At 37.7% G+C, this 13,099-nt stretch overlaps 1 long non-coding RNA gene across 1 annotated transcript; it reads right to left on the reverse strand.

Annotated features, from left to right (window-relative positions):
- Window positions 1-2,460: 2,460 nt before the first annotated feature.
- Window positions 2,461-8,058, reverse strand: LOC146681373 (uncharacterized). Its single transcript, XR_014918041.1, has 2 exons — window positions 7,382-8,058; window positions 2,461-4,252 (listed from the first exon to the last, which is right to left on the reverse strand). It is a non-coding gene; the product is annotated as an uncharacterized LOC146681373 (long non-coding RNA).
- Window positions 8,059-13,099: the final 5,041 nt, after the last annotated feature.

A 13,099-nucleotide genomic window follows, 5' to 3' on the forward strand; every position in this document is an offset into this window, starting at 1 on the left:
AAGATAAAGCCATAAACATGTTTGTCTGAGTCTTCTATCAAATGTTACAGCGATTTATATCAAGTTGTACGAAAATGCTTTCTTTCGCCAAGACAATGCGTTTCTCACTGTTACATGCATTTGAATGGGAAACTCGCCCGAGACAAAGTATAGGTTTTCATTATGTGAATAATTTTAAAATCTTAGCTCAAACGGCTGCAAAACCTGTTTGCCCAGCACGGGGATATTGAGTTCTATAAGATAAAGCCATAAACATGTTTGTCTGAGTCTTCTATCAAAAGTTACAGCGATTTATATGAAGTTGTTCAAAAACGCTTTATTTCGCCAAGACAATGCGTTTCTCACTGTTACATGCATTTGAATGGGAAACTCGCCCGAGACAAAGTATAGGTTTTCATTATGTGAATAATTTTAAAATCTTAGCTCAAACGGCTGCAAAACCTGTTTGCCCAGCACGGGGATATTGAGTTCTATAAGATAAAGCCATAAACATCTTTGTCTGAGTCTTCTATCAAAAGTTACAGCGATTTATATGAAGTTGTACGAAAACGCTTTCTTTCGCCAAGACAATGCGTTTCTCACTGTTAGATGCATTTGAATGGGAAACTCGCCTGAGACAAAGTATAGGTTTTCATTATGTGAATAATTTTAAAATCTTAGCTCAAACGGCTGCAAAACCTCTTTGCCCAGCACGGGGATATTGAGTTCTATAAGATAAAGCCATAAACATGTTTGTCTGAGTCTTCTATCAAAAGTTACAGCGATTTATATGAAGTTGTTCAAAAACGCTTTATTTCGCCAAGACAATGCGTTTCTCACTGTTACATGCATTTGAATGGGAAACTCGCCCGAGAAAAAGTATAGGTTTTCATTATGTGAATAATTTTAAAATCTTAGCTCAAACGGCTGCAAAACCTGTTTGCCCAGCACGGGGATATTGAGTTCTATAAGATAAAGCCATAAACATGTTTGTCTGAGTCTTCTATCAAAAGTTACAGCGATTTATATGAAGTTGTTCAAAAACGCTTTATTTCGCCAAGACAATGCGTTTCTCACTGTTACATGCATTTGAATGGGAAACTCGCCCGAGACAAAGTATAGGTTTTCATTATGTGAATAATTTTAAAATCTTAGCTCAAACGGCTGCAAAACCTGTTTGCCCAGCACGGGGATATTGAGTTCTATAAGATAAAGCCATAAACATGTTTGTCTGAGTCTTCTATCAAAAGTTACAGCGATTTATATGAAGTTGTACGAAAACGCTTTCTTTCGCCAAGACAATGCGTTTCTCACTGTTACATGCATTTGAATGGGAAACTCGCCCGAGACAAAGTATAGGTTTTCATTATGTGAATAATTTTAAAATCTTAGCTCAAACGGCTGCAAAACCTGTTTGCCCAGCACGGGGATATTGAGTTCTATAAGATAAAGCCATAAACATGTTTGTCTGAGTCTTCTATCAAAAGTTACAGCGATTTATATGAAGTTGTTCAAAAACGCTTTATTTCGCCAAGACAGTGTGTTTCTCACTGTTACATGCATTTGAATGGGAAACTCGCCCGAGACAAAGTATAGGTTTTCATTATGTGAATAATTTTAAAATCTTAGCTCAAACGGCTGCAAAACCTGTTTGCCCAGCACGGGGATATTGAGTTCTATAAGATAAAGCCATAAACATGTTTGTCTGAGTCTTCTATCAAAAGTTACAGCGATTTATATGAAGTTGTACGAAAACGCTTTCTTTCGCCAAGACAATGCGTTTCTCACTGTTACATGCATTTGAATGGGAAACTCGCCCGAGACAAAGTATAGGTTTTCATTATGTGAATAATTTTAAAATCTTAGCTCAAACGGCTGCAAAACCTGTTTGCCCAGCACGGGGATATTGAGTTCTATAAGATAAAGCCATAAACATGTTTGTCTGAGTCTTCTATCAAAAGTTACAGCGATTTATATGAAGTTGTTCAAAAACGCTTTATTTCGCCAAGACAATGCGTTTCTCACTGTTACATGCATTTGAATGGGAAACTCGCCCGAGACAAAGTATAGGTTTTCATTATGTGAATAATTTTAAAATCTTAGCTCAAACGGCTGCAAAACCTGTTTGCCCAGCACGGGGATATTGAGTTCTATAAGATAAAGCCATAAACATGTTTGTCTGAGTCTTCTATCAAAAGTTACAGCGATTTATATGAAGTTGTACGAAAACGCTTTCTTTCGCCAAGACAGTGTGTTTCTCACTGTTACATGCATTTGAATGGGAAACTCGCCCGAGACAAAGTATAGGTTTTCATTATGTGAATAATTTTAAAATCTTAGCTCAAACAGCTGCAAAACCTGTTTGCCCAGCACGGGGATATTGAGTTCTATAAGATAAAGCCATAAACATGTTTGTCTGTGTTAAAGATATTTTATTATCAAAGTACTCAGATGCAATGAAATATCACTCAGACACTTAGAGCAGTTTTAAACGTGCACGGGTGAGAGACTCAGGGAGAGACTCACACACCTCCTTGGTGCAGTCTGGCTTTATTTATACACATCATGAAGCATACAAAAAAGGGAATATCATCCTTATCTTGTCAAGAAAACAGGTGTGGTTTATCAAAAAACTTCGTGTTCTCTACAAGGTTGTTTCTTACTCGTGGGTGGCGGTTTCCTGCTAGTGTGAAGGCAAACAGTGACAATGTGAAGGCAAAGACTGATAATGTGAAGGCAAGCAGTTTCCGTTATAAAGTAGGGAGCCAGCAATTAAAATATGCAGCTGGTTGAGTACAGAACAGAAATATAAACACTCTTAGCTGATTATTATATGAATAATAAAACCTTTAAAAGCAAAAATACTCTGACATTCCCTCCTGTTGTTTAGATTTCTCACATGACAGTACTGTTATTTTTGTCAGTTCATAACCTCTTGTCTAAACATTTTCGGTTTGAACGTCATAAAACAGTCCTGTGTTCAATTAAACTAAACATTACTGTATGGATCATCTTTCAAAATTTCTTCCATTTGAGACGTCATCACATAAGCATTGATAGAAGTTGTCACCATGTTTGATACCATTTTCTTCAGACAGGGTACTACACATGTTGTGAAAACACATAACAGTAAAAGCAAAAATGCTATTCCAACAAGTCCTTTAATCAGAAGGGACTTCCATGAACCACCTAGTAACCATGTCAACCAATCATCAGTGCTTGTGACATAGTCTTGTTGTTCAGCATCTTTAATCTTTCTCAAGGTGTTCAAAGCGTCGGTCATGTTTTGTGAGTGTATGTTGTCTGGGATGTATGTACAACATGTAGTGTCAAACAATACACACAAACCTCCTTTTTCAGCTAGAATCATGTCTAGTGCGACTCTGTGTTGCATCACTACAATGCGTATTGCGTCGATTTCTTCATTTTGCGCTTTGTTGATTTTCATTGAAGCATTTAGGAACAGTCCAAATCGATAGTCAAGTGTCTCGATCCTCAGCATGTTTTTCCCAACTCCTACCCAAGGGAACAAGGAGTGGAGGACTTTCTGACCATCAGTCCATAGTTTGAAGTTTTTGGGCACATCTGATCCATAGATTGAGTCATGTGGCATTACTTCAGTGACTTCAGCAACTTCACGTTTTGCTCTTGACGTGTGTGTCTCTGCTGTGATCTTGAAGGTGTGGTCTGAAATTAGTACTGGTGCACACAGACCGGTGGAGTTCGGTGGGAGCATGAAGTAGGTTTTAGGCCCGCAGGCCCAAGCGGTTCCCTGGACCCAGAAAGTTCAATCTTTGAAGGTGTGTATTCCTTTGGATTGGGTCAGGTCACGTAGATGCGAATTATCATGTGTCCATCTTTTTTGCAGGTGGTGTTGTTTATTTCCTCTCATCTGGGTGAGTGTTAGTAGGCTCACTAGGAGCGCAATGCTGGCCACTAGGAGGACAAGTGTCTTCATGATGACCAGGCACACCTAGACTTCTGGTGAGTAGACTATTGGCGAGAAGTAAAAAAGGGCGGGATATACCCAATCAGCCCTTCCCTTCACCAATAGATCACCTAGAAGCCAGGGGAGCCGGCGTCTAAGCGTCTGGATTGTCACTCACTTTTTTACAGTGGCTGTGGTGGATCCAAGATGGTCTTTCTGCTATTTTGCAGGCGGTGGGTGTGGTAAGTAGGACTTGGTATGGGCCCTCCCACCTTGGTGAACTCCAATTCTTTCTCTGGAGTACTTTGATCAGGATCCAATCACCTGGTTGTAACCTGCAAGACACTGGAGAGAAATCACTCGGCAGTTGGTTGTTTAACACAATCTCTTTATTTTCAAACAGTTTAGTCATCCATTCTGCTAGGGTAGTTTCCCTTATTGATTTATTAATAGGTTCACTGGTAATTGGCAATGGAAACGCTCTCCCGTGGATGATTTCAAAAGGTGTAAGTTTCTGAGAACCTTGTGTTATTCTCATCCACATCTTTACTAGGCCTAGACATTCAGGCCATGGTCTTCCTGTTTCTTCCATGCATTTTCTTAATCTCTGTTTTATTGTGCCGTTAGTTCTTTCCACTAATCCTGCGCTTTGTGGGTGATATGCACAGTGATGTTTGATGCTAAATCCTAGAGCTTCAGAGACTTTGCTGATGATGTCATTAACAAAATGTGTTCCATTGTCTGACCTTATCAGACTGGGAATGCCATATGTGGGGATGAAGTGATTGCATAAACACTTTGCCACTGATATTGCATCTGCTCTTTTGACTGGATAGATTTCTGGCCATTTTGAAAATACATCTATAATTACTAGAGCATATCTTGATGCTTGGCATTCGTTAAGTTCAATAAAATCCATGTGGATTGTATGGAAAACTAGCCTCTCTTAGGTCTTAAGTTTCCTTGTGAGTTGTGTTGTTTTTTTTTGTTTTTTGTTTTTTGACAGAATAGGCATGTTCTTACAAATTATTCGCTAAAGTTTCAAAATTTATAGTGTGTATTGCATTGTTTATCTATACTATATCTCCCTCCTGTTGACACAGGTGTTTACCTCATGTGTCACTACAACCGCTGTCCTGTGTAATGACTCTGTTAATATAGGTTTTCCATCACAGACCATTAAGTCATCTTTCAGTTTACTCCACATTTCAGCCACTTGTTTTGTTCAGTGATTGTTGCAGCTTGTTGTTCGGTTTTTAGTACATCAAGTGGTATTTGTAGGCAGTAGTTGGTTTCTAGTAGCTCTGCCGATTGTTTGCAGCCTGTTTTGCTGCTTGTTCTGCAAAATTATTTCCTTTTGTGACAATATAATTGTCTTTTTGATGTGCTCCACATGTGCACAGTGCCAATTGTTTTGGCAAGGTGATCACTTCCAGCAAGATTTTTTTTTTTTCTTCTCTATAGATGGAACATTACATTCTCACTTGAGGCATTTTTAGATAATTTCTAGTTTTTCAAAGAATTCACACATCTCACACATCTTACATATTTTAAACAAGTATTGTCACGAATTTGTTTCCAAATCAACAAAATAAAATAATCAAACAAAACCGAAAACATACATGAGTCAGGACCCAAAAAGAAAAATGCTGCTACTGAAACAGAGCAGACATGTGAGGGAAAACTGAGCTCACAGACAGCTGCATGTGTTGGCTTTTATGCAGCTTCTGCTCTAAAAACAAATAAATAAAAAATAAAAGAAAATGTGTAACATGCTCATCAACTTAGCGGTGTCCACATATTTAATTCAGCTTCACAATCCTGTAACTTTAGCTGTTGTCTACAGGGTTTGGCTTATTAGTTGTTACTATAGATGTGCTCTATATCTCAGTAATATTTTATCCAGGTTTTCAAGCATGTCAAGTGCCTCTATGCACCTAAGTAGTTTAGATATTTCCTTTATTTTCTTCATCTCCTATGTCATTATACTGAGTTTGAGCAAACCTTAAGCTTGATGCAGACTACTTCATAACAATTGTCCATCTCACATCATACTGACTAGGTTACTTCTTATTATTATCATCTTTTTCTTTCCATATAATAACAACAGTATATTACAACATTTTATCAGTGTATATAAAAGTGTATATTACTATACTACTACTGAGCCAATTTAATAGTTGGGATCATCTTACTCAGCAAACAGATAACTTAGAATTCATCCAATCTGTACAAATTTGCTTCTTCTCTGAACAGGTTTGTGCCTACTTTTTAGACTGGTCTTCTGTTTGCCTCATCTCAGATCCAACCTTCGGTCACTTTCATTCTTTCTGTTGCATGTCTAACCAAGCAATTTATTATTATATATTTTATATTTTATTTTGTGTCCATCAAGGGCTTCGGGTGATCTGCAGCTTCACCTTTTCCCAAGCTGGAGACATTTACCTTTTCACACACTTTCCTTGGCTGACCAATGACACAGCCTTAATGTACCTTATGCATCTCTCTATTTTATTTAAAAGGTTTTCGTGTGAATTATTTCCTTTTATTTATTTTATACATTCTGGGCATGAACGTCTTGCCAACTATGTTTCATTGTTAATATAAGTTTACAGGTTGTTATCCTTCCTATTATTAGTTTCAATACATTAAAAATAAGTTCTAATGTAATTTTGTCTTTATTTATTTTATTTTTGTACTTCTTATATTTATATCTATTCGTTGAGGTCTGTTTCCAACCTTTTTAAACTACTTTGATCTCTAGTTTTCACTTAATAAGGGTTTTATCAGTCACTGCAGTTTGTCCGGCGCCTGGACATTTTTCTCTAGCCACTGCTCGTCAGCAGTGAGTTTTGTTGATTTATTACCCATTTTTCTTTCTTATTATTTTTATTAGCTCATAGATATATTTACGTTTACACACACACATACACACCCGTGGTGCTTTCTCTGGCACGAGGAATGGGAGAGGCTATTGACACGGCCTTCTACTTTCAAGCTAGCCTTGAAAGCGGTGTCAATTTTATGTGATGAAACACAACCTTTTCCCGTTCCACCAGAACTCGAGCAACCAACGGTAAACAATTCGGTGGAGTAGTTCAGCCTCCTTAATGTGCTGTAAAATCAACTTACTCCACCAACAAAACAGTAAAACAACAGATTATACGCGTAATGAGTTTTTTATTCTGGGCAACACTGTGTCTTTCTACATTGCTCCAAGCCCTCTTTCAGGCGAGCTGCTTCGTAACCTCTACGAGTCCTTTTTCAGACGAGAATGTTACTATCCTGTCGTATTTTGACATTAAACTTGCTCCAAGCCCTCTTTCAGGCGAGCTGTAACCTCTACCAGTCCTTTTTCAGACGAGAATGTTACTTAATTAATCTGTCATACATTGACGGGAAACTATTTAATGTACAGACCACAGGTTGCCTCAGTCGTTTTGCGCAAGATGTGAGTGAGTGCTAAATATTCACCTGAGTTATTGTGTGGTTGCTTTGGTTTCCTTCATCAACCCCTGAAGTCGTGGACCTCTTATAAGAACGCTGGCCAGAACCCGAACGTCACGTCTCTGGACTTTATCCTCTGCCTGGAGAGGAGTCGACAGCGTGGGCTTCTCACGACGTCAGGACTTGACGAAGGTCTCCTATTGGAGCATTGAAAAAAATATCAATGTCCACTCCGGCTCGAAGGACCAATTAAATGTTAAAGATATTTTATTATCAAAGTACTCAGATGCAATGAAATATCACTCAGACACTTAGAGCAGTTTTAAACGTGCACGGGTGAGAGACTCAGGGAGAGACTCACACACCTCCTTGGTGCAGTCTGGCTTTATTTATACACATCATGAAGCATACAAAAAAGGGAATATCATCCTTATCTTGTCAAGAAAACAGGTGTGGTTTATCAAAAAACTTCGTGTTCTCTACAAGGTTGTTTCTTACTCGTGGGTGGCGGTTTCCTGCTAGTGTGAAGGCAAACAGTGACAATGTGAAGGCAAAGACTGATAATGTGAAGGCAAGCAGTTTCCGTTATAAAGTAGGGAGCCAGCAATTAAAATATGCAGCTGGTTGAGTACAGAACAGAAATATAAACACTCTTAGCTGATTATTATATGAATAATAAAACCTTTAAAAGCAAAAATACTCTGACAGTCTGAGTCTTCTATCAAAAGTTACAGCGATTTATATGAAGTTGTTCAAAAACGCTTTATTTCGCCAAGACAATGCGTTTCACACTGTTACATGCATTTGAATGGGAAACTCGCCCGAGACAAAGTATAGGTTTTCATTATGTGAATAATTTTAAAATCTTAGCTCAAACGGCTGCAAAACCTGTTTGCCCAGCACGGGGATATTGAGTTCTATAAGATAAAGCCATAAACATGAGTTTCTGAGTCTTCTATCAAAAGTTACAGCGATTTATATGAAGTTGTACGAAAATGCTTTCTTTCGCCAAGACAGTGTGTTTCTCACTGTTACATGCATTTGAATGGGAAACTCGCCTGAAACAAAGTATAGGTTTTCATTATGTGAATAATTTTAAAATCTTAGCTCAAACGGCTGCAAAACCTGTTTGCCCAGCACGGGGATATTGAGTTCTATAAGATAAAGCCATAAACATGTTTGTCTGAGTCTTCTATCAAAAGTTACAGCGATTTATATGAAGTTGTACGAAAACGCTTTCTTTCGCCAAGACAATGCGTTTCTCACTGTTACATGCATTTGAATGGGAAACTCGCCCGAGACAAAGTATAGGTTTTCATTATGTGAATAATTTTAAAATCTTAGCTCAAACGGCTGCAAAACCTGTTTGCCCAGCACGGGGATATTGAGTTCTATAAGATAAAGCCATAAACATGTTTGTCTGAGTCTTCTATCAAAAGTTACAGCGATTTATATGAAGTTGTTCAAAAACGCTTTATTTCGCCAAGACAGTGTGTTTCTCACTGTTACATGCATTTGAATGGGAAACTCGCCCGAGACAAAGTATAGGTTTTCATTATGTGAATAATTTTAAAATCTTAGCTCAAACGGCTGCAAAACCTGTTTGCCCAGCACGGGGATATTGAGTTCTATAAGATAAAGCCATAAACATGTTTGTCTGAGTCTTCTATCAAAAGTTACAGCGATTTATATGAAGTTGTACGAAAACGCTTTCTTTCGCCAAGACAATGCGTTTCTCACTGTTACATGCATTTGAATGGGAAACTCGCCCGAGACAAAGTATAGGTTTTCATTATGTGAATAATTTTAAAATCTTAGCTCAAACGGCTGCAAAACCTGTTTGCCCAGCACGGGGATATTGAGTTCTATAAGATAAAGCCATAAACATGTTTGTCTGAGTCTTCTATCAAAAGTTACAGCGATTTATATGAAGTTGTTCAAAAACGCTTTATTTCGCCAAGACAATGCGTTTCTCACTGTTACATGCATTTGAATGGGAAACTCGCCCGAGACAAAGTATAGGTTTTCATTATGTGAATAATTTTAAAATCTTAGCTCAAACGGCTGCAAAACCTGTTTGCCCAGCACGGGGATATTGAGTTCTATAAGATAAAGCCATAAACATGTTTGTCTGAGTCTTCTATCAAAAGTTACAGCGATTTATATGAAGTTGTACGAAAACGCTTTCTTTCGCCAAGACAGTGTGTTTCTCACTGTTACATGCATTTGAATGGGAAACTCGCCCGAGACAAAGTATAGGTTTTCATTATGTGAATAATTTTAAAATCTTAGCTCAAACAGCTGCAAAACCTGTTTGCCCAGCACGGGGATATTGAGTTCTATAAGATAAAGCCATAAACATGTTTGTCTGAGTCTTCTATCAAAAGTTACAGCGATTTATATGAAGTTGTTCAAAAACGCTTTATTTCGCCAAGACAATGCGTTTCACACTGTTACATGCATTTGAATGGGAAACTCGCCCGAGACAAAGTATAGGTTTTCATTATGTGAATAATTTTAAAATCTTAGCTCAAACGGCTGCAAAACCTGTTTGCCCAGCACGGGGATATTGAGTTCTATAAGATAAAGCCATAAACATGAGTTTCTGAGTCTTCTATCAAAAGTTACAGCGATTTATATGAAGTTGTACGAAAATGCTTTCTTTCGCCAAGACAGTGTGTTTCTCACTGTTACATGCATTTGAATGGGAAACTCGCCTGAAACAAAGTATAGGTTTTCATTATGTGAATAATTTTAAAATCTTAGCTCAAACGGCTGCAAAACCTGTTTGCCCAGCACGGGGATATTGAGTTCTATAAGATAAAGCCATAAACATGAGTTTCTGAGTCTTCTATCAAAAGTTACAGCGATTTATATGAAGTTGTACGAAAATGCTTTCTTTCGCCAAGACAGTGTGTTTCTCACTGTTACATGCATTTGAATGGGAAACTCGCCCGAGACAAAGTATAGGTTTTCATTATGTGAATAATTTTAAAATCTTAGCTCAAACGGCTGCAAAACCTGTTTGCCCAGCACGGGGATATTGAGTTCTATAAGATAAAGCCATAAACATGTTTGTCTGAGTCTTCTATCAAAAGTTACAGCGATTTATATGAAGTTGTACGAAAACGCTTTCTTTCGCCAAGACAATGCGTTTCTCACTGTTACATGCATTTGAATGGGAAACTCGCCCGAGACAAAGTATAGGTTTTCATTATGTGAATAATTTTAAAATCTTAGCTCAAACGGCTGCAAAACCTGTTTGCCCAGCACGGGGATATTGAGTTCTATAAGATAAAGCCATAAACATGTTTGTCTGAGTCTTCTATCAAAAGTTACAGCGATTTATATGAAGTTGTTCAAAAACGCTTTATTTCGCCAAGACAGTGTGTTTCTCACTGTTACATGCATTTGAATGGGAAACTCGCCCGAGACAAAGTATAGGTTTTCATTATGTGAATAATTTTAAAATCTTAGCTCAAACGGCTGCAAAACCTGTTTGCCCAGCACGGGGATATTGAGTTCTATAAGATAAAGCCATAAACATGTTTGTCTGAGTCTTCTATCAAAAGTTACAGCGATTTATATGAAGTTGTACGAAAACGCTTTCTTTCGCCAAGACAATGCGTTTCTCACTGTTACATGCATTTGAATGGGAAACTCGCCCGAGACAAAGTATAGGTTTTCATTATGTGAATAATTTTAAAATCTTAGCTCAAACGGCTGCAAAACCTGTTTGCCCAGCACGGGGATATTGAGTTCTATAAGATAAAGCCATAAACATGTTTGTCTGAGTCTTCTATCAAAAGTTACAGCGATTTATATGAAGTTGTTCAAAAACGCTTTATTTCGCCAAGACAATGCGTTTCTCACTGTTACATGCATTTGAATGGGAAACTCGCCCGAGACAAAGTATAGGTTTTCATTATGTGAATAATTTTAAAATCTTAGCTCAAACGGCTGCAAAACCTGTTTGCCCAGCACGGGGATATTGAGTTCTATAAGATAAAGCCATAAACATGTTTGTCTGAGTCTTCTATCAAAAGTTACAGCGATTTATATGAAGTTGTACGAAAACGCTTTCTTTCGCCAAGACAGTGTGTTTCTCACTGTTACATGCATTTGAATGGGAAACTCGCCCGAGACAAAGTATAGGTTTTCATTATGTGAATAATTTTAAAATCTTAGCTCAAACAGCTGCAAAACCTGTTTGCCCAGCACGGGGATATTGAGTTCTATAAGATAAAGCCATAAACATGTTTGTCTGAGTCTTCTATCAAAAGTTACAGCGATTTATATGAAGTTGTTCAAAAACGCTTTATTTCGCCAAGACAATGCGTTTCACACTGTTACATGCATTTGAATGGGAAACTCGCCCGAGACAAAGTATAGGTTTTCATTATGTGAATAATTTTAAAATCTTAGCTCAAACGGCTGCAAAACCTGTTTGCCCAGCACGGGGATATTGAGTTCTATAAGATAAAGCCATAAACATGAGTTTCTGAGTCTTCTATCAAAAGTTACAGCGATTTATATGAAGTTGTACGAAAATGCTTTCTTTCGCCAAGACAGTGTGTTTCTCACTGTTACATGCATTTGAATGGGAAACTCGCCTGAAACAAAGTATAGGTTTTCATTATGTGAATAATTTTAAAATCTTAGCTCAAACGGCTGCAAAACCTGTTTGCCCAGCACGGGGATATTGAGTTCTATAAGATAAAGCCATAAACATGAGTTTCTGAGTCTTCTATCAAAAGTTACAGCGATTTATATGAAGTTGTACGAAAATGCTTTCTTTCGCCAAGACAGTGTGTTTCTCACTGTTACATGCATTTGAATGGGAAACTCGCCTGAAACAAAGTATAGGTTTTCATTATGTGAATAATTTTAAAATCTTAGCTCAAACGGCTGCAAAACCTGTTTGCCCAGCACGGGGATATTGAGTTCTATAAGATAAAGCCATAAACATGTTTGTCTGAGTCTTCTATCAAAAGTTACAGCGATTTATATGAAGTTGTACGAAAACGCTTTCTTTCGCCAAGACAGTGTGTTTCTCACTGTTACATGCATTTGAATGGGAAACTCGCCCGAGACAAAGTATAGGTTTTCATTATGTGAATAATTTTAAAATCTTAGCTCAAACAGCTGCAAAACCTGTTTGCCCAGCACGGGGATATTGAGTTCTATAAGATAAAGCCATAAACATGTTTGTCTGAGTCTTCTATCAAAAGTTACAGCGATTTATATGAAGTTGTACGAAAACGCTTTCTTTCGCCAAGACAGTGTGTTTCTCACTGTTACATGCATTTGAATGGGAAACTCGCCCGAGACAAAGTATAGGTTTTCATTATGTGAATAATTTTAAAATCTTAGCTCAAACAGCTGCAAAACCTGTTTGCCCAGCACGGGGATATTGAGTTCTATAAGATAAAGCCATAAACATGTTTGTCTGAGTCTTCTATCAAAAGTTACAGCGATTTATATGAAGTTGTACGAAAACGCTTTCTTTCGCCAAGACAGTGTGTTTCTCACTGTTACATGCATTTGAATGGGAAACTCGCCCGAGACAAAGTATAGGTTTTCATTATGTGAATAATTTTAAAATCTTAGCTCAAACGGCTGCAAAACCTGTTTGCCCAGCACGGGGATATTGAGTTCTATAAGATAAAGCCATAAACATGTTTGTCTGAGTCTTCTATCAAAAGTTACAGCGATTTATATGAAGTTGTACGAAAACGCTTTCTT

This window comes from Copadichromis virginalis, linkage group LG23 (assembly GCF_057382275.1).
Source record: "Copadichromis virginalis isolate Kocher_CV1m ecotype Utaka linkage group LG23, C_Virginalis_male_GT1.1, whole genome shotgun sequence".
In the NCBI taxonomy this organism is placed as follows: Eukaryota; Metazoa; Chordata; class Actinopteri; order Cichliformes; family Cichlidae; genus Copadichromis; species Copadichromis virginalis.